Source organism: Perognathus longimembris, chromosome 12 (genome assembly GCF_023159225.1).
Source record: "Perognathus longimembris pacificus isolate PPM17 chromosome 12, ASM2315922v1, whole genome shotgun sequence".
Taxonomy (NCBI): domain Eukaryota; kingdom Metazoa; phylum Chordata; class Mammalia; order Rodentia; family Heteromyidae; genus Perognathus; species Perognathus longimembris.
Window position 1 is genome coordinate 54,218,617 of NC_063172.1, and position 21,178 is coordinate 54,239,794.

A 21,178-nucleotide genomic window follows, 5' to 3' on the forward strand; every position below is an offset into this window, starting at 1 on the left:
TGGTCCTCTGGGTGGGCTTAGGACAGCAGAATAGATCCCAGAGGCAGCTTGGACCACCCAGAAATGGGGGCACAAATTCACTGGGGAGCCTATCCTGGGTTTGGCACCAATGAAAGCATAGGCCGCAGCCATCCCAGAGGACCATGCAGAGATAACCACAGGCAGGAGAAGAAGGTTCATAAGGAGGTTTATTAGTGGGGCCATAGTTCCCACTGGAGAGGGAGCTACATGGCATCTGCACCTTATCCAGGTGGCAGCATATCTCTCTAGGGAGGTTAAGGGGAAGTAGGTAGTGAGTAGGAGTGGCTCATTAGGTATGGGTGGATCTGGGGGCAAGTGGGAGGAGCTGAGGACCTGAGGCTAGGGAAATGCTAACAGGTAGACGCATAGCCTTGATAGCTAACCCTGCCAGAAGCGAGGGCAGAGGGCCACAATGGAGGTTGGGAATGCGGCTTAGTGGTAGAGAGCTCGCCTAGCATGCATGAAGCCAGGTTCGATTTCTCAGCAGCACATTAAAAAAAAGCCAGAAGTGGCGCTGTAGCTCAAGTGGTAGAGTGTTAGCCTTGAGCAAAGGAAGCCAGAGATAGTGAGTGCTCAGGCCCTGAGTTTAAGCCCTAAGACTGGCACCAAAAAAAGGGCAGTGCGGCGGACAGCTAAGACGACACAATCTCGCGAGAGGAGCAGGCAGGCCCTCTGAGGATCTCTTCTTGAAGAGAGCCCGGAGGAGCAGAAGCTTTCAGTAGATGAGCAGCCGCTCTCGGTGACTGGTGAGATTGAGGACCAGAGAGGAAAAGTGGTCTATCCAAAGTCACAGAATAATTGATAAAACTGGACAAGAATCAAGCCTGTTACTGCAGAGACTGGAAAACTTTCTATCATACTCTTAGGAAAGATTCTAAGATCCTTGAAAAGTATCTTGTTAGGGGAAAATGCCTAAAGTAAAAAGAAACTGGAAAGCTCCCCCAGATGGCTGGGAATTGATAGAGCCAACCCTGGATGAATTAGATCAGAAGATGAGAGAAGCTGAGACGGAGCCTCATGAAGGGAAGAGGAAAGTGGAATCTCTCTGGCCCATCTTCAGAATCCACCACCAGAAAACCCGCTATATCTTTGACCTCTTTTACAAGCGGAAAGCCATCAGCAGAGAACTATGAATACTGCATTAAAGAAGGCTATGCGGGGGGGCTGGGGATATGGCCTAGTGGCAAGAGTGCTTGCCTCGTATACATGAAGCCCTGGGTTCAATTCCTCAGCACCACATATTTAGAAAAGACCAGAAGTGGCGCTGTGGCTCAAGTGGAAGAGTGCTAGCTAGCCGTGAACAAAAAGAAGCCAGGGACAGTGCTCAGGCCCTGAGTCTAAGGCCCAGGACTGGCAAAGAAGAAGAAGAAGAAGAAGAAGAAGAAGAAGAAGAAGAAGAAGAAGAAGAAGAAGAAGAAGAAGAAGAAGAAGAAGAAGAAGGCTATGCAGACAAGAACCTGATTGCAAAGTGGAAAAAGCAGGGCTATGAGAATTTGTGCTGCCTGCGCTGCATTCAGACATGGGACACCAATTTTGGGACATACTGCATTTGCCAGGTTCCCAAAAGCAAGCTGGAAGTGGGTCGCCTCATCGAGTGCACACACTGTGGCTGCCCTGGCTGCTCCAGCTGAGACCCCTGGCTCGGATCCCTTTCTCCATCCTGGACCTTGGACCTCGCAGGTTCCTGCCAGCTATGCCACTCCTTCCTAGGAATGGCTCTTGTCAGAGCAGTGCCTGGGGCCCCACTTGTGGGTGGCCTCTACAGGTGAAAGCCCTGACATTCACCAGCTGTGATTTGTAAAAATAAACCTTTCCACCTCTTAAATAAAATAAAAGTATCCTGTGGTGTACCTGCACTATCTCTGTATCTCATCTGAGTACATTGGAAACCATGTATACTGGTATTAGAAGTAGGAAACTGAAAGGGAATACCAAAATTGAGAGACACAGGGTAAAAAAGACAAACAACTACAAAAGCAATACTTGCAAAACTGTTTGGTTTAAATGGACTCAACAACTCATGGGGGGGGGGGGAAGAGAAAAGGGGAAGGGGGAGGGGGGAACGAGGGAGGAGGTAACCAACAGTACAAGAAATGTATCCAAAGCCTAATGTATGAAACTGTAACCTCTCTGTACATCAGTTTGACAATAAAAATTTAAAAAAAAATACACCCAATACAGATCCACAATCAGTGGCAATGATAGAAGGAAAAGAAGGCACACATAGCCCGGCCAGCCCACCATCCTTCAGCTAGCTACTTCCCTGGAGAGAATCTTTTTCTGTTTTATCTAGGCCAGATAAATTGCCTAAAGGGAAGAATCAGAGGGGTCATAATATCTCAGGCCTAACTTACCAGTCTCAAGGCCACTATCCAGGGCAGAGTGTGGCCTGTCTCAAAGAAACCAATCATGAGTCCAGGCCAGCCCACCATACTTTGGCCACTTCCCTGGAGAGGGTGCTGGGATGCTTCAAACACACCATTCATGATATGACAGATTGTCTGAAGGGAGGAGAGAAATGGCCCAAACAGGGACAATGTAAAACAACAGCACAGGACCAGAAAGCTGGACAACCATTTCTGGAACCTGCTGCTCACTCCGAGCAGCCTTAGTTTCTCCTTGTTAAATAAACTCTTATCACTGTGCTTCCTGTTCCTAATTTCTATATTGTTGGAGAGTAAGAATTCACCATGCATGTGCATGAGCATATATCTATCATATTTGACTTTGAAAGTTGTCCATTTTTTTTTGAGATGGTTGATGTCAAAACTGGGAGTGAAGTGTATCTTACACTTACAAAATTATCAATCCAGACTACTTTTGGAGTAGATTTTAAAGTTCCATGAGGCAAATCCCTCCACACTTCTTGGCTGTTCCCCTAGGAACAGCTTCCCTCTGCCTCATTCTTCAGACTTCCTTCCCACTGTCCCCCCTCTTCAGGAGCTTCCCTCCCCTGTCTCACAGAGACTGCCGCTGTGTCTTTGTTCTCAGGACACATCCCAGCCCCTGTACCATAGCAACCATGAGCTTTCATTAAATCAGAGGTAAAATGGATTAGTTAACATTGTTTCTATCTCCCCTCTTTTTCCAGAGATGGCACTAAAAGCGTAAATCAAACTCAGCACCTCATACATGCCATGCAAGTGCCTACCACACACAAGCAGCATTCCCAGGGGCTCTGTGTTTAAGCAGTTTGAAAAAACCACTTGAAAGTACTACTGGTGCTCTAGGTGCTCTAGCCCACCTATGTTACCAGAAATTGCCTTGGGGCTCATCTCCAGCAGCCCCCAGCAGGACTCATGTCCTAACAATCCCTTTCAGATTATTTCCTGTCCTTTCCTACTTCCCTACTTCCCTTTGGTGATTTCCAGGAAACACTCCCATACCATTTAATATATCACTCCCTTTTCCAGCTTTTGAACCAGATGCTGAAAGAAACGGATTAGTGGCAAGATGTGTACATGCCTGTAAGCCTCGAACCTGGGAGATGGAGGCTGGAGCATGTAGAGCGCCAAACCAGCTTGGGCTACATAGCCAGAACCTGTGAAAAAAAGAAAGAAATGAAAGAAAGAAAGAAAGAAAGGAAGAAAGAAAGAAAGAAAGAAAGAAAGAAAGAAAAAGAAAGAAAGAGGGAGGGAGGGAGGGAGGGAGGGAGGAAGGAAGGAAGGAAGGAAGGAAGGAAGGAAGGAAGGAAGGAAGGAAGGAAGGAAGGAAGGAAACCCTGTACATTCAATTTTATTATTGTAGTGCTCATGGAAAGTCAAGGTATAGAAATAGCCCAGTTACCTTACAATGGATGAATGGATCAAGAAAACATGGTCTAGCCAGATGAGACTGAAAGTAGGATAATGATTTGAAGCCAGTACCAGTAGGCAAGTCTGTGAGACTCTTATTTCCAATTAATTGGAATTGACCCCCACCCTATTGTCCTAGGAACATACAGGCACCAGGCAAAACCCCTGGTATGTTTGGACCTGCTTTGATGTGCAGGCAGGGCAATTCACTTAAGCCCAGCTCTAAAAAGCCAATTGTGGGCCCAACCAAAAAGCCCCCAACCTTCTATACCTAAGGGATTTTTCATTAACCTTTGCCTCTTTGCTCAGACCCCATATAAGCCTGATTCCAAATTCACCCCCTCGCAAAACCTCCAAACCTACTGGAAGGTCTGTGCTGCTGGCAATAAAGAGCCCTAACCTGTTGATCAAGTCTCCTCCATTTCCCTTATAGGAACTGTACCACAAGTGCTACAGTTCTAGCAATGAGGGAAAAAGCTAAGTCACAGCAACCAGGCTCTGAGTTCAAGCCCTAGTACTACACACAATCACACAGAAAAGAAAATGTGGGGGAGGGGCGGGTATGTATAATATACATTATATACACATATGTACACATATATGTATATATACATTATATATAAATATATTAAATGGAATTTTATTCCTCCTTAAGGAAGATTAATATTAAGTCATTTTTAGGGAAGTGGATGGATATGGAAAAAAATTTATGTTGAGTGAAGTAAGCCAGGATTAGAAAGACAAATGATCCATGTTTTCTCTCCTACGTGGAAGTTAGATCTAAATATAAACATATGAAAACATATACAAGGTCATACACACACACACACACACACACACACACACACATAAACAAATTGACTAAGGTATGGCAGATGCAGGAGAGAATTCTAAAGGTATTATAAATACTTTGAACAAGTAACTGTTTAACAAAATGAATATTGGGAAGTTGAAAATTGTGGGCAGAGTAGGTCAAAGGTAGGGGAGAGCAACAAAAATGGAGAGAGGATGAGTGGGAGAACGCAGCTATGATATTCAATGCATATATGTAAAAATGGAACCAGGTAACTTCAGGTAATGGGCAGAGTTTGGAAAGATTAGACTGAATGATGGAAGGGCTGACATTGATCAAGATGCATTGTATTCATAAACTGACAGGTTGAATTGAATTGAGAAAATTAAAAGAAAGCAAAAAGCAATTGGCTTATTTTGAAATGACTTAGGATAGCATGCATGATGCTCTGTCTTCATTTATATGAAGACTGATCCAAAGTACTGACTGTGATATGCCCCCTCCCCCCCCCCACACCATTCACACACTGGTAGAGGACTTGTGTGACTGATGTCTCTTTTGGTAGATTCTTTGTGAAAGAAAAAAAAATTACAAGGCTTACACTTATGTTCCTAACTACTTTTGAGAATGAGATCTGTGGATCCCAGTTCAAAGCCAGACCGGGTAGGAAATTCCATGAGACTCATCTCCAAATAGCAAGAAAAAGTCAAAATTAGAGCTGTGACTCAAGTAGTAGAGCACTAGCCTTGAGTAAGAAAAAGCCAAGGGTACTGGTACCAGCACTGTCATAAAAAATTAAATGAACGAATGAATAAATAAGTAAGAGCAACATAGGAATGAATAGAAGATATTCTGTAGAAGTCAGACATTAAATCCCTAGATTTCTAAACTACAAGAAAGGCCCACTCAGTACCTCAGTCACATCTACACCCCTCAAGTGAGTTGTTTCCTTCCAAACCTACATAGCATGTTATTGGGCTTAAAGCTAGTTTCCTTCTTTAATAATAAGTGTGTTTCAGTGGAGAAATTTGTAATTTAGAGTTTAATGATCTAAGAGACTCATTATTTTCTTTCTTGAAACACGAAACCAAAAAATTTGCATTTTATCCTAAATCATTTTTTATGAGGCTAATTTTCTCCACCACTGAATTTAGAGAAAATTCTCTTAATTTGGAATTTGAAATTCTATGAGATGTGTTAATTCTTACTTTTTTACCTAGTTGTAAAACGGGGCTTCAATTTAGGAGGTCATGTTCTGAATACAATGCATCCTGGTCAGTGTCCGCCCTTCCATTGTTCTCCCCCTCCCCCTCTCCCATCCACATCCTCAAGTTACATGGTTCAGCTTTTCCATAATGTTCATTGCGTCTGACGATTGCATTTGCTCACTCTTCCTTCCTCCATTTGTGTGCCACCCTCTTTTTTCTCAACAAAACATGTATTCAAGATGTATTCATTCTTAAACACATTGACATATATTTTATTTTCAATTTTTACTTTTAATTTTCATTATAAAGGTGATGTACAGAGCAGTTGCAGTTACATAGTTAGGTAAAGAGTACATTTCTTTTTGAACAATATCACCCTATCTCTCTTGCTCTCTCCCAGTTTTTGGCATATATTTTAAAAGCACATTTTCTAAATTAGGGAGGATACAGAAGTTGTTTTGTATTTTTTGTTGAGAATTCTTGTAAATCTGTCTTCAGATTTCAGTCTTAATGATTGTTTCCCTCTGCCAAGTGTGTTTATTCATTCGTTCCCCACTCAGAGCTCAGGATGGAACCCAGGACCTCTGGCATCTATGCAAAGCATTTTGCTTTAAGTCTGAGCCATACCTGCTATTTGTTTTGGTTCTCTGGTACTGGAACTTGACCTCTGTCTGGTGCTTGCTCATGTTTGGTGCTCTGTAACTTGAGCCATGCTTTTAGGCCAGCCTTTTGTTGATTAATTGGAGATGGAATCTTCTGGACTTTTCTGCATGGTTTGCCTTTGAACCACCTCTCAGCTTTCTGACTAGCTAAGATTACAAGCATAAGCCTCTGGTGTGTTGGGAAAGATCATGGGGAGGAAAGAAGAGAAAGGAGGGAAAGGAGAGAAAGGAGATAGAGACCTCACCAGACCAGAATAGGCTGTAATCGTGGCTGCAGAGAGACTCTATGTGACATGGAGCAGGGTCAGAGAAACAAGGAGTGGGGGGGAGGAGGAAGAGAAACATAAGGATTTTATACATCCAAATATGAGATCATCTTTGGCATGTTTTTGTGCTTTCCAGTTGGGGACTTTTTTGTTTAGAACATCCTGTTTCGGATGTATGGTGTGAAGTGTCCTGTTCAGGGCTATACGGTAGGGGTAGCCTTCTTTTTTTTTTTTTTTTAAGTTTTTATTATAAAACTGATGTACAGAGAGGTTACAGTTTCATACGTTAGGCATTGGATACATTTCTAGTACTGTTTGTTACCTTGTCTCTCATACCCCCCTCTCCCTCCCCCTTACCCTTTACCCCCCTGAGGTGTTCAGTTCACTTACACCAAACAGTTTTGCAAGTATTGCTTTTGTAGTTGTTTCTCTTTTTTTACCCTGTGTCTCTCAATTTTGGTATACCCTTTCAATTTCCTAGTTCTAATACCAGTATACACGGTTTCCAATATACTCAGATAAGATTACAGAGATAGTCTAGATACAATCACAAGAAGGTGATACAAGAACATCATCAATAGTAGAAGCTACAGATACACATGGGATGTTGAAAGTAGTTACAACTGTGATATAACAATCATTTCCATAAAATGGAGTTCATTTCACTTAGCATCATCTTATGTGATCATAAGGGTATAGCTATTGGGCTCTTGTGATCCTCTTCTGTAACTTGCCTAAACCTATGCTAATTATTCCCAATAAGGGAGACCATAGAGTCCATGTTTCTTTGGGTCTGGCTCACTTCACTTAGTATAATTTTTTCCAAGTCCTTCCATTTCCTTACAAATGGGGCAATGTCATTCTTTCTGATAGAGGCATAAAATTCCATTGTGTATATGTACCATATTTTCCTGATCCATTCGTCTACGGAGGGGCATCTGGGTTGGTTCTAGATTCTCGCTATGACAAATTGCGCTGCAATGAACATTGTTGTGCTGGTGGCTTTACTGTGATTTTGTTTGTGGTTTTTTGGATAGATACCCAAAAGTGGGGTTGCTGGGTCATAGGGGAGTTCTACATTTAGCCTTCTGAGGACTCTCCATACTGCTTGCCAGAGTGGCTGAACCAGTTTACATTCCCACCAACAATGAAGTAGGGTTCCCTTTTGGCCACATCCCCTCCAACAACTGTTATTGTTAGTTTTCTTGATATAGGACATTCTTACTGGGGTGAGATGGAATCTCAATGTTGTTTTGATTTGCATTTCTTTTATGGCCAGTGATGTAGAGCACTTTTTCATATGTCTCTTGGCCATTCCCATTTCCTCATCAGAGCACTCTCTTTGTAAGTCTTTAGCCCACTTGATGAGCGCGCTATTGGTTCTTTGTGGTTTTGTTTTGGAGAAAGGTAATTTTTTTAGTTCTGCATATATTTTAGATATGAGGCCTTTGTCTGTTGAATAGCCGGTAAAGATCTTTTCCCAGTCTGTGGGCTTTCTGTTTAACTTGCGAGCTATGTCCTTTGCCGTGCAGAAGCTCTGCAGTTTGATGCAGTCCCTTTTGTCCAACCTTTCTTTTATTTGTAGCCTTTCTGGGTCTTTGTTAAGGAAGTTCCATCCTGCGCCAAGGAGCCCAAGTGTTTCTCCTACTCCTTCCTTTAGTGTTTTCAGGGTGTCTGTTATGATTTCGAGGTCTTTAGTCCATTTGGAATTGATTTTGGTGCAGGGTGATATATAAGGATCTAGTTTTAGTTTGTTGCATGTGTTGAGCCAGTTTTTCCGGCACAATTTGTTAAAGAGGCTATCTTTCTTCCAAACTATTGTTTTAGCCCCTTTATCAAAGATTAAGTAGGCGTAGTTCTGTGGGTTCATTCCTGGGTCTTCAATTCTGTTCCATTGGTCTTCAGGCCTGTTCCGGTGCCAATACCAAGCTGTTTTTATTACTATAGCTTTATAATACAACTTGAAGTTGAGTATTGTAATTCCTCCAGCACTGTTCTTTCTGCTTAGGATTGTTTTTGCTATTCTAGGTCTTTTATTATTCCATATGAATTTCTGGATTGCTTCCTCTATTTGATCAAAAAATGGCGTTGGGATATTAATGGGTATGGCATTGAATTTGTAGATAGCCTTTGGCAATATTGCCATTTTGATTATATTAATCCTCCCCATCTAGGAGCATGGGAGGTTTTTCCATTTCCTTAGTTCTGACTTAATTTCGTTTTTCAAGCTTTTAAAGTTCTCCTCAAAGAGGTCTTTCACTTCTTTGGTTAAGGTTATTCCTAGGTATTTTATGTTTTGGGGGGCTATTGCAAAGGGAGTTGCTTTCCTGATATCAGCCTCAGTCTTCGGGTCGTTAGCATACAGAAAGGCCATTGATTTTTGAAGGTTTATTTTATATCCTGCAACTTTGGCAAAGTTTTGGATCAGCTCTAGTAGCTTGGGGGTAGAGTCTATGGGATTCTTTAGGTATAGGATCATGTCATCTGCGAAGAGAGAGAGTTTAACTTCATCTTTACCTACTTGGATCCCCTTTACATTTTCTTCTTGCCTGATTGCTCTGGCTAGGAATTCTAGTACTATGTTGAAGAGCAGGGGAGAGAGTGGACATCCCTGCCTTGTTCCTGATTTTAAAGGGAATGGCTTTAGTTTTTTGCCATTTAGAGTTATGCTTGCTGTTGGTTTGTCATAAACTGCCTTGATTATATTCAGAAATGTTCCCTGGAATCCCAGTTTTTCCAGGGCTTTTAGCATAAATGGGTGCTGGATTTTATCGAACGCTTTTTCCGCATCCAGAGATAAAACCATGTGGTTCTTTAGCTTGCTCCGGTTGATGTGATGGATTACATTAATTGACTTGCGTATATTGAACCAACTTTGCATCCCTGGGATGAATCCAGTTTGATCATGGTGCATGATTTTTTTGATGACCTGTTGAAGTCGATTGGCCAGAATTTTGTTGAGAATTTTTGCGTCTATGTTCATCAGGGAGATCGGTCTATAGTCCTCTTTCCGTGATGAGTCCCTGCCTGGTTTTGGGATAAGGGTTATACTGGCTTCATAGAATGAGTCTGGAAGTGAACGTTCTCTTTCAATTTCATTGAAGAGTTTGAGAAATATTGGTGTGAGTTCTGTTTTAAAGGCCTTGTAGAATTCTGCAGTGAATCCGTCTGGACCTGGGCTTTTCTTGGATGGGAGATCATTTATTGCCGTTTCTATTTCAATACTGGATATGGGTCTGTTTAGGAGGTTTAAATCTTCATGGTTCAGTTTGGGGATATGAATTTTTTCTAGGAAATCATCCATTTCTTCCAAGTTCTCAAATTTGTTGGCATAAAGGTTTGCAAAATAGTCCCTTATAATTTTCTTTATTTCGGTTATTTCTGTGGTGATGTTACCTGTTTTATCTCTTATTTGTTTATTTGAGTGTGCTGCCTTTGGTTTTTGGTCAGGTTTGCCAGGGGTCTGTCTATCTTGTTGATTTTTTCAAAGAACCAACTCTTTGTTTTGTTGATTCTTTCGATGGTTTTTTCATCTCTAATTGATTTAATTCTGATTTGATTTTAATTATTTGCTCCCGTCTATTGATTTGGGGTTTGGCTTGTTGTTCTCTCTCAAGAAAATTAAGGTGCTTCCTTAAATTATTGAGTTGCTGTTTCTCCAGTTTGTTGATGTATGCACTCAGAGATATAAATTTTCCTCTGAGTACTGCCTTTGCTGTGTCCCAAAGGAGCTGGTACTTTGTGTCCTCAACTTGGTTGAATTCCATAATCATTTGAATTTCCATTTTAATTTCTTCAATGACCCTCTGATGGTTCATCAGTGTGTTGTTTAGTCTCCATGAATTGTAGCAATTTCTGTGGTGGCTGTTTGAGTTGAGCTCTAATTTTATTCCATTGTGGTCTGAGAGAATGCAGGGAATGGTTTTGATACTTCTGAATTTGTATAGATTTTCTTTGTGCCCTAAGATGTGATCTATTTTGGAGAATGTTCCATGTGCTGCTGAAAATAATGTGTATTCTGTCCTTGCTGGGTGGAATATTCTGTAGATGTCGATTAAGTCTAGTTGGTCTATGCAATTGTTCAGTTCTGTTGTTTCTTTGTTCAGTTTTTGGCGTGTTGATCTGTCCAGAGGTTACAGTGGAGTGTTATCATCCCCAACTATCAATGTGTTTGGGTCTATGAGTGTTTTTAGAGTCAGTAGTGTTTGTTTGATGAAGTTGGGTGCTCCTGCATTTGTGTGTAGATATTTAGAATGGTTATTTCTTCCTGTAGGAGAGATCCCTTTACTAGTATGTAGTAATCTTCTTTGTCTCTTCTTACCTTTTTTAATTTGAAGTCAATTTTATCTGATACTAGGATTGCAACTCCAGCCTGCTTATGGGGGCCATTTGCTTGATAGATTTGTTTCCAGCCTTTCACTTTTAGAAGATGTTTACTTTTGCTGGATAGATGTGTCTCTTGGAGGCAGCACAAAGATGGATCTTGATTTTTGATCCAACTTATGAGCCTATGTCGTTTGATTGGATAATTTCGTCCATTAATGTTGAGAGTTAGGATTGAGAGATGATTGTTTGTTCCTTTCATTATCACTATCTTGTTTAAAGCTGTGTCTTCCCATTTCTTGATCTGATGTTTACTAATTAGGGTTCATTTCTCTGTCTGTATTGGGATCTTGATTATTATCCCTGTATAGTACATCTTTGAAGACTTTCTGTAAAGCTGGTTTGGTGGAGATATATTGTTTTAGTTTTTCCTTACTGTGGAAGACTTTTATTTGACCTTCGGCTATGAAGGAGAGTTTGGCTGGGTACAGAATTCTTGGTTGATAGTTATTTTTATATAGAGTTTGGTATACTTCATTCCAGGCTCTCCTTGCTTTCATAGTCTCTGCTGAGAAGTTTGGGGTAATTCTGATTGCTTTTCCTTTATATGTGATTGTTTCCTTCTCCCTTACAGCTTTGAGTATTTTTTCCTTGCACTCTAGTGAACCTGTTTTGATCACAATGTGTCGTGGGATGTCCTATTCTGGTCTGGTCGATTTGGGGTTCTAAATGCTTCTTGTATCTGTATAGGCCTTTCCTTCTGGATATTTGGGAAGTTCTCAGCTAATATTCTGTTAAATAGGTTGCCTATGCCATTAACCTCTTTCTCCAAGTTTTCCTCAATACCTATTATCCTTAAATTGGGCTTCCTGATCATGTCTTGAATCTCCTGTAGCGATCTGGTTGTTGATTGGACTGGATTTGTATTGATTTTTGAGCTTTCTCCATATAATCTAAGGAATCTTCAGCTTCTGAAATTCGATCCTCTGCTTCAGTTAGTCGGGACTGTAGGCTAGCTACTTGATTTCGATTCTCTTTTGCTTCTTACTGGTCTTTCCTGATGATTTCCATGTCATTTCTTGGTCTTTTATGGACTTCTTTACTTCATTAACTTCATTACTTTGGTTTTGAGAGTTGTCTCTCAAATCTTTAAGCTGGTTAGCTATCTTTTCATTTGACTCTCGAAGTTCATTTATCTTTCTATTTGTGGATGCCATGAAATTCTCCATTAATTTTTGCTTTGCCTCCTCACGCTCTAGAATAATTGACTGAAGAGATTCAAACTTTTCATTTATCATGTTTATTAGTAGACTTTGTAGAGCTTTTTGGGGGTTCTCTTCTATGTCTTTGATTGAGTGCTCTGCTTCCTGCTTGTTTTGAGTGGGGGATAAGACTTCATTGTTTGCCATCTTTCTTGTGTTTCTTCTGCCCATTTGAATTGGGGATGCCAGTTTACCAGCACCTGTGAGCACCGTTTAAGACCCAAAGCAGCCCTTACCAAGCACTGTTGTGTAGATCTTACAAGTTCACAATTATGTACAGTTACCCTGTATACCTATCTATAAAATTAGATTTGGTGTTCCTAAAGAATACAATTTCAATATAACAACTGATCCTGGGCCCTGTATTCAGTAGTTACTTATTTACTGTTACAACCCTATATGCAATTCTTGTTTTTATATTAGGTTCTTTTAGGACTGGCTTTCTCTATGAACCCCTTTGATTCACTCGTATTAAGCTGGGATACCCTCTATCCAATAACCAGGAGTCATTGGAGACTGGAGGTCCAGGCAGTAAGTCAGGAGGGTAAGTTGGAGGTAGTAAAGAAAATAGAGTAAAATGTATTGGGGAGGGGAGGTGGTGATTTTGGTTTAGTTTCAGTGACGTGGAAGTGTCGAAAAGAGTAGAATCAGTAGAGAGAATAAGGTTGCAATGATAGATAATGGAGAGGTAGCAGAAAAGAGTGTGGAGGTGTTCTTCATAGGAAAGTAAGTTTTAAAGAAAGAGAACGTAAAGAGAGAAATAAAGTAAAAATAGTGGGAGACAGATGCACACAATAGAGAAAAATTATTTAAAAAGGAAAATAAAATAAAAAGGAAAAAAATCAGAAAAGGAACAACCCAAACAAACAGAAAAGAAAAAAAAACTTGATAAAACAAACAGGTAAAAATAGAAAACATGGGGAAAAAAAAAACAAAAACCGACGACGTTTCCGAATTTGAAAAAAAAAATTGTTTTTTTTAAAGTTTAAGAAATGTTAAAAAGATAAAGAAAAAATGGAGTCTTCCTTGTTTTGGTGGTCTTTCCCCAGTCTCTGTTTTCCTTGTGATGGTCTGCAGTCTATATTCCTGATTGTTTGGGCTTGGCAGAATTCAGCTTGCTCCTCTGTCTGCTGCGGGGCCACAGCCTTTAACGCCTGCCTTTGAATAGGCTGTGGACTCAGCAGGGCGGGGCGCTTCTGGCCTGTTTTACCCAGTTGAGAGTTGCTTGCCTGTGAGAGGCTTCTGCCTCCTGGGCCGGGCTGGCCTCCTTGGCGGAGGTGGCTATGGAAAGCAGCTCCTTTTTGGGCTGGGAATTGGGCTTCCTCTGTGACGGGACCGTTTAACTGTCTCAGGTTCCTCAGTCTGGTGTTTCCGTGCCGCTGGGAGCTGCTGGCTGTTTTCGCGTTAAATTTAGAAGTTCCGGCGGGCAGGGCGGGGCACCTCTGGCTAAGCCTTGGCCCAGGACTCGCCTCCCACCTGGGCAGGGGGCGTTCTCCTGGGCGGAGTTGGCTCTCACTGTTCGATCCCTCTTGCCCTTTTCAAAGATGGCTACTTTGACCTCGGTTTTCCCAGGCCCACTTTAGTTCCTATCTGGTCTGACCCTATGCCAGTGGCAAAGATGGCGCTTTGTTCTGGTGGTGAGGGAAGGGCTGACTTGCAGAAGCTGCTCTGTGGGCGTGAGTGAGAATATCTTTCGTGGGGTACTCATGCTTTCTCTGCGATTTCAGGTCGTCCGTGCTCAGCTGCCGCCTGGTCTCTGCTGTGTGCTTTACCTGCGTGGAGTGCGGGTTGCTGTGCCAGGCGCTGTGCCAGCGCCGGCACTGGCGTGGTGGTGGGAAACCGCCCAGAGCTCGAATCTGTGTTTTCAGACTGGCAAAGTTGATTTTTTCCTTCCTGGCCAGAATCCCTGTACTGTTACAACTTACACTGGTTGTCTTTCTAGTGGTAAAAGTTTCTATGGGGTGAGAAAACTGCGATGCTGGAGGGAGTTGAGCTAGTGCACTGCAGCTGCTCTGCTGTCTTCCCGGAAGTCTCTGAGAGGAGGGGTAGCCTTCTGATGCCAACAGTCTAGCACATTCAGATAAGGTCAAGGGTGAAGTTTTCCTGAGCACCAGAAGGGGTCCCCAGGGAGGGTGGTCAGTGGGCCTCCGGAGCAATATGGAGTTATGAAAACAAAGCAGATTCCATTGTTAGGTTTAATTTAGGTGACCAATTAAGAGAACACCACTGCAATATTCAGGCAGGAGAGAGAAATTTATTTTTCTGAACTGCCACCCAGGTGCATGGTAGAGATGCATGTGACTGAAGGAGTGGGCTAGTGTTGAGCCCAGGTTTATTTAGGGCAGGGGTGGGGAGAAGGTGTAGCCAGGTTGGTGTGTGGGGGGAGGTATGGCCTCATTGGATGCAGATATGACCTCTGAGAAGGGGTGGTAACTACCTCCAGGTATGCCACTTACCTAGGTAATGCAGGTACTGGCCGAGACTTAACCAAGAGGAGGGAGGGGCACCTGAATGGGCCTTCCTAGGCAATCTTTACATTTCAGCCTTTTAATAATTATTAAAAAGGACAGAGATTCTCTTAAGCTACTTCCTGCTGGCAAAGGGCATGGAAATTAGGGCTAAAAGGTTGAGATGTGGTCCTCTGGGAGAAGGTAGCAAGCAACAGCTGTCCCTTGGGGACAGATGTCAGGCTTTAGATGAAGCCTGGAAGAAGTCTCATGAGGCAGGGACTGGGCAAAAAAAAATTAGATAGCCCACAAATGGCAAAAACTAGGGTTTGGGGCAGAAAATTTTAAAAATGGATGACTTGGCTAGTTCAGCTAGTTCTTATCTTCTGCATTCCAGGCTGTTGTGGAGTTGGTGGGAAATGTCCCTAGCTACTTCTGACATCTGACTACTGGGTAGGGGAGAACATTGGCTAGACTGGTAAGCAATCAGAAGCTGGGGCCAAATTGGAGTGGTTACAAGCTCTGACGGGAGGCCTTGGTAGATGTCTGGATTAAAGAGTATGTAGGAAAACCCAGGAAGGTGCCAAGGCTAGCAGCTCCAAGTCTGAGACTCACTATAAATACAAATAGTAGGTAAGAAAAGCAAGAAAGTAAGTTCCTGTCCAGTTTGAAGGTAGTTAGGTACAGACATTAGATGGGAAAGCTAAACTATTTCTGTAGATTACCTGGCTCTGATTAATTTTGAAAGGGTGAATGTACAGTAGTTCCATTTGGGATATGACACCATCTCCTCTAACTCCTGTCCAGGGTCCCTCATTCCCCAGACTGGCTGGCTCCTGGAGGTCTAGGTGCTCATTGTTTGAATGGCTCATCCCATTTGGCATTTTCAGGGTTTGAACTCAAGGCCTGAGCACTGTCCCTGAGTACTTCTGCATGAGGCTAGTGCTCTACCACTTTGAATCACAGTGCCACTTCCAGCATTTGGCTGGAAGAGTTTCTTGAGCCATGATTCTAGCCTGGTCCCATACTGGTTAGTTGGGAGATAGAGTCTCAGAGAGATTTTTCTGCTCAACTAAAGCAACATGGAAATCAAAGCAAAATAAATAGAGCTTACCCGAATTTTGTCAAGAATTGACCAACACATACTTGCCAGAATTCTACAGTGACAAAACTTGGTAGTTATGATGAGTTTTAGCACAGATATAGTATTGATTTTTGGTGATTCTAACAATGCCTAAGTTAACCAAATTACTTTAACCAAGGTTCACAAGCTCTCCTGGCCTATACCTGCTTCACTAGAGTAACAACATAGCCAGCCTTTTCCAAGTCAGGGCAGGTATTGCTTTCTATGTATTACGGAATGCCACACAGATTCTTAGTTTTTGTAAATCCAAAGCCACCTTTCACCAGGAATTAGCTGCATGTGATGAAGTTAGGAAGGAGTCCCATCTACTTTTACCATGGTGGAGGTAGCCTGGATGATCCAGGTTGGAGGAGAGGGGCAGGACCTGCATCCCTTGGATGGACGCATCCCAGGGTTCCTCAGATGGATTGTCACACCTCCTCCTGGGTTGCCTGCACATTTCTACACAGACTGGTTAAAGACATTTAAAATCTTGCTGTATGTTTTCTGGTTGCTTTCTCTGAGTACACTGTTTTTTGCAGGCTGGTGGCATACTTTAGATGGACATAAATAATGACATGCTTGTTTTACATCCATGTTTAAACCACAGCTAGCTTAATTATATACCAATTTTAATAAGCTTTATCTTATAAGAATGTAAGACATACACATACACATACCATTTGCTACCTACTAGAACCTACTGGGGTTTTCTTTCCTAAGGAAACCATTTTTGTTTTTTCACTTCCCTTTTCCAAGGCTTTCTTCACTAATAAATAATTTGATTGCAGTGCCTGGTAACAAGTTTACACAGACATACACAAATGTAACACACACATACACACTGTACACATAGGTTTTATAGCACACAAAAATGAATGCTGGCCATAGATCCTTCTAGTAATTAATGACATTATTTTGATAGAAAAAATAGGCAAAAACAAACAAAATACAAGGCAAAACTCAAAACCCAAAAATTTTAACACCCAATAGAATAAGTTTAGACATCTTTGCTAACAAAGCACATTAGATGGTCAGGCCTCAGTTTCCAGGGCCTGTGAAGAGAGGAAGTGATTTTGGTAGCAAGACACATTAGAATAAATGAGTGGAGGGCTGGAAATATGGCCTAGTGGCAACACTGCTTACCTCGTACACATGAAGCCCAGGGTTGGATTCCCCAGCACCACATATATAGAAAACGGCAGAAGGGGCGCTGTGGCCCAAGTGGTATAGTGCTAGCCTTGAGCAAAAAGAAGCCAGGGACAGTGCTCAGGCCCTGAGTCCAAGCCCCAGGACTGGCCAAAAACAAACAAAACAAAACAGAAAGTAAAAATGAGTGGAGGAGTAATGAGCTTGGTGAAAGGGTGAGGGTCAGGTGAGGCCAAACCCTTAACCTACCACATGGCCAAGATGATAAATTCAAGATGGTGAGTTTCTGAACAAGTCATGATGGTAAGAAAACTTGATGGAGCTTTTTTTTTTTGCCAGTCCTGAGCCTTGGACTCAGGGCCTGAGCACTGTCCTTGGCTTCTTTTTGCTCAAGGCTAGCACTCTGCCACTTGAGCCACAGCGCCACTTCTGGCCATTTTCTATATATGTGGTGCTGGAGAATCAAATCCAGGGCTTCATGTATACGAGGCAAGCACTCCTGCCACTAGGCCATATTCCCAGCCCCAGATGGAGCTTTTTTGAATAAGCCGAAAGTAGAGAAGCAAGCAGATGAGAGAGGAGGGGAAGGAACATGAGAGATGGAGAGGAAGAGAGGAAAAGAGAGGGAGAAAGAGAGAGATGGCTGGGAGGCCATGAGTGAAGAGAGATGAGCAAGCCAGGATGAACTGCCAAGATGGCAGGGGAGGGAGAGAAAGTTGGACATGATTGGCAGAGAGATGGGTTATTAGAGAGCAAAGAGAGACTGATTGTAAATGACTTTTCACCATTTACCATTGCAATGGCAGAAACTGTCTATCTGAGAATTGCATAAAAAAGTTAGGCACTCTGGCTTTATGCAGTCCTTTACCAAAGGGATTTCCCAGCTTGGGTGTGACTCGCAGCACACCATTAAAAGTGCAGGGGAGAGTCAGTCTGGTGGGTGAATGAGAGCTTACTGATGGAAACAGCATCCCATCCTCACCCAGTGCCCTCAGCCCCAAAGCCAGGAATCTCTGGCTCCAGAGGGGACCAGGCCTAAAGCCATAGGAGCTCTCTGGTGTGGTATCACATCTAGACAGATGGAGAGTCAGAGAGCTCATAGAGTAGTTTCACTCACCAGATCAGATAAGTGGTGTTGATGTGGATGTGGAGGCCAGCAATGGTTTTAGTGTAGTCTAGCATGGTGTCTTGAAGCAGTTTGGTTTGTGGAAAAGGGGTGGTCAGGACTAGGAATATTCCTCGGGGTGGGGGGAACCAACAAAAGAGAAAAAAGCAGAGGGGAATTCCACACATTCGGACTCAAAAACCCTCCTGGGTTGATGGTAACACATGTTAGGGTTAATTAAGGTTGCTGATTACAAGAACACCACGCAGTGTTCAGGCAGGAGAGAGAAGTTTAGTTTCTGAAACTGCCACCCCACTGTGCATGGTGGGAGTGAATGTGGCTGAAGTTGTGGGCCCCCATCAGGCCTGGGTTTTTCTAGGGAAAGGGCAGGGAGAAGGTGTGGCCAGATGAGGGGAGGTGTGGTCAGGTGAGAGGAAGGTGTGGCCAGGGAAGAGGAAGGTGTGGCCATACCAGATGCAGAGGTGACCTTAGAAAAGAGGAAGGTAACTGCCTCCAGGTATGCCAGTTACTTAGGTAACACAGGTAGTGGGCAGAAACTTAACTGAGAGGCAGGATAGGCACCTGAACAGGGCCTGCCTGGGTGGACCTTATACCCATCATTATGTCTGGCATGTTAGGGTCCCAGTTTCAGAGGTTTCCATCATGGTAGAGAGAGCATGGCAGAGCAGTTCACAATAGTAGCCAAGAAGCTAAATGATGAAGGTTAATATTTGAAAGAATAAAAGTACAGAAAGTGGGTCTGTGGCTTCAGTGACAGAGCATTATAGCCTTGACCAAAAAAGCTCAGGAATAACATGTAGGCCCTGAGTTCAAGTCCCAGGACAGTCATATCCATGCACAAAAAAGAATAAAAGTACAGAAACTGAAAGCAATAAGTGTTGGTGTTGTCAGGAAATCAGGCTTAAGACATTAAAACAATTTTTTGTGTGTATGTGCCAGTAGCAGGGCCTGAATGTAGGGATCATGCTCCGCTACTTGACTGTTTTTAATGGTTAAGAGGAGATAAAAGTCTCATGGATGTTACTGCTTGAGCTTACTTTGAATCTGATTCCAAAATCTGTTGAGAAGCTAGGATTACAGGAATTGGTCCACCAATGCAGGTTCAGTTGGCTATCTTTGAGATAGGATCTTGCTTCCAGCAAGGGTACATGCCTGGATCACTTATTTTCAGACTTCCTGTATAAGTTGTGATGTCAGGTACATGCCACCACCCGCAGCTTCTTCCTTTGAGAAGAGACCCATGAATTTTTTTGCCTGTGGCTGATCGGATAATGTACTCCTCCTGGTCTCAAGCTCCCAGCAGTACTGTAATTTATTTGAACTTTTGGAGTTGTGTATTGCATTATAAGATGTATTAATTTCATTTACCCTAAAGTTGGAAAAATATTATATATGATATATAACATGACAGTTTTTGCATAATGTCCTATTAATAAAGAAATAACAAGGCATAATAATTATAGAAAGAATAAGAGAAACAGAATGCTTTATGGCAATTTAAAAATAAGCTACATTAAAATTTGATATGACTATAACAAGAGAACATACCTAATGACCTATTTATATTTTTAATATTTTTATATTTTAAATATACCTTTATATATATTTAGTGAGTATATAAGTAAAACTTTCAGTGGTTTTTTTTAAAATTTATTTTCTAAAATTTTAATTGTCAAAGTGATGTACAGAGAGGTTACAGTTTCATACGTTAGGCATTGGATACATTTCTTGTACTGTTTGTTACCTCCTCCCTCATTCCCCCCTCCCCTCTCCCCCTTTTCCTTTCCTCCCTTGAGTTGTTCAGTTGATTTACACTAAACAGTTTTGCAAGTTTTGAGTATTGCTTTTGTAGTCGTTTGTCTTTTTACCCTGTGTATCTCGATTTTAGTATTCCCTTTCAGTTTCCTAGTTCTAATACCAGTATACACAGTTTCCACTGTACTCAGATAAGATACAGAGATAGGGCAGGTACAACCACAGGAAGGGGATACAAGAGGATCATCAATCATAGAAGCTACGGTTTCACATCGCATGTTGAAAGTAGTTACAGCAGTGATATAACAATCGATTCCATAACATGGAGTTCATTTCACTTAGCATCATCTTATGTGTTCATAAGGGTATAGCTATTGGGCTCTTGTGATCCTCTGCTGTGACTAGCCTAATCCTGTACTAATTATTCCCTATGAGGGAGATCATGGAGTCCATGATTCTTTGGGTCTGGCTCACTCCACTTAGTATAATTTTTTCCAAGTCCTTCCATTTCCTTACAAATGGGGCAATGTCATTCTTTCTGATAGAGGCATAAAATTCCATTGTGTATATGTACCACATTTTCCTGATTCATTTGTCTACTGAGGTACATCTGGGTTGGTTCCATATTCTAGCTATGACAAATTGTGCTGCTATGAACATTGTTGTGCTGGTGGCTTTAGTGTGTTCTTGTTTGTGGTCTTTTGGGTAGATGCCCAAAAGTGGGGCTGCTGTGTCATAGGGGAGCTCTATGTTTAGCCTTCTGAGGAATCTCCATACCGCTTGCCAGAGTGACTGAACCAGTTTACATTCCCACCAACAATGAAGTAGGGTTCCCTTTTGGCCACATCCCCTCAAACATTTGTTATTGTTAGTTTTCTTGATATAGGCATTTTACTGGGGTGAGATGAAATCTCAATATTGTTTTGATTTGCATTTCTTTTATGGCCAGTGATGTAGAGCACTTTCTCATATGTCTCTTGGCCATTCTCATTTCCTTGTCAGAGAAGTCTTTATTTTAAGTCTTTAACACACTTGTTGAGGGGGCTATTGGTTCTTTGCGGTTTTGTTGTGGAGGAATGTAATTTTTTTAGTTCTGCATATATTTTAGATATGAGGCCTTTGTCCATTGTATGGCCAGTAAAGATCTTTTCCCAATCTGTGGGCTTTCTGTTTATCTTGAGAGCTATGTCCATTGCCCTGCAGGAGCTATGCGCTTTGATGCAGTCCCATTTGTCTATCCTTTCTTTGA

At 42.1% G+C, this 21,178-nt stretch overlaps 1 pseudogene; it reads left to right on the forward strand.

Moving 5' to 3' along the window:
- The first annotated feature begins 792 nt into the window (after positions 1-792).
- LOC125360763 lies at positions 793-1,850 on the forward strand (annotated as a pseudogene).
- The last annotated feature ends 19,328 nt before the right edge of the window (positions 1,851-21,178 follow it).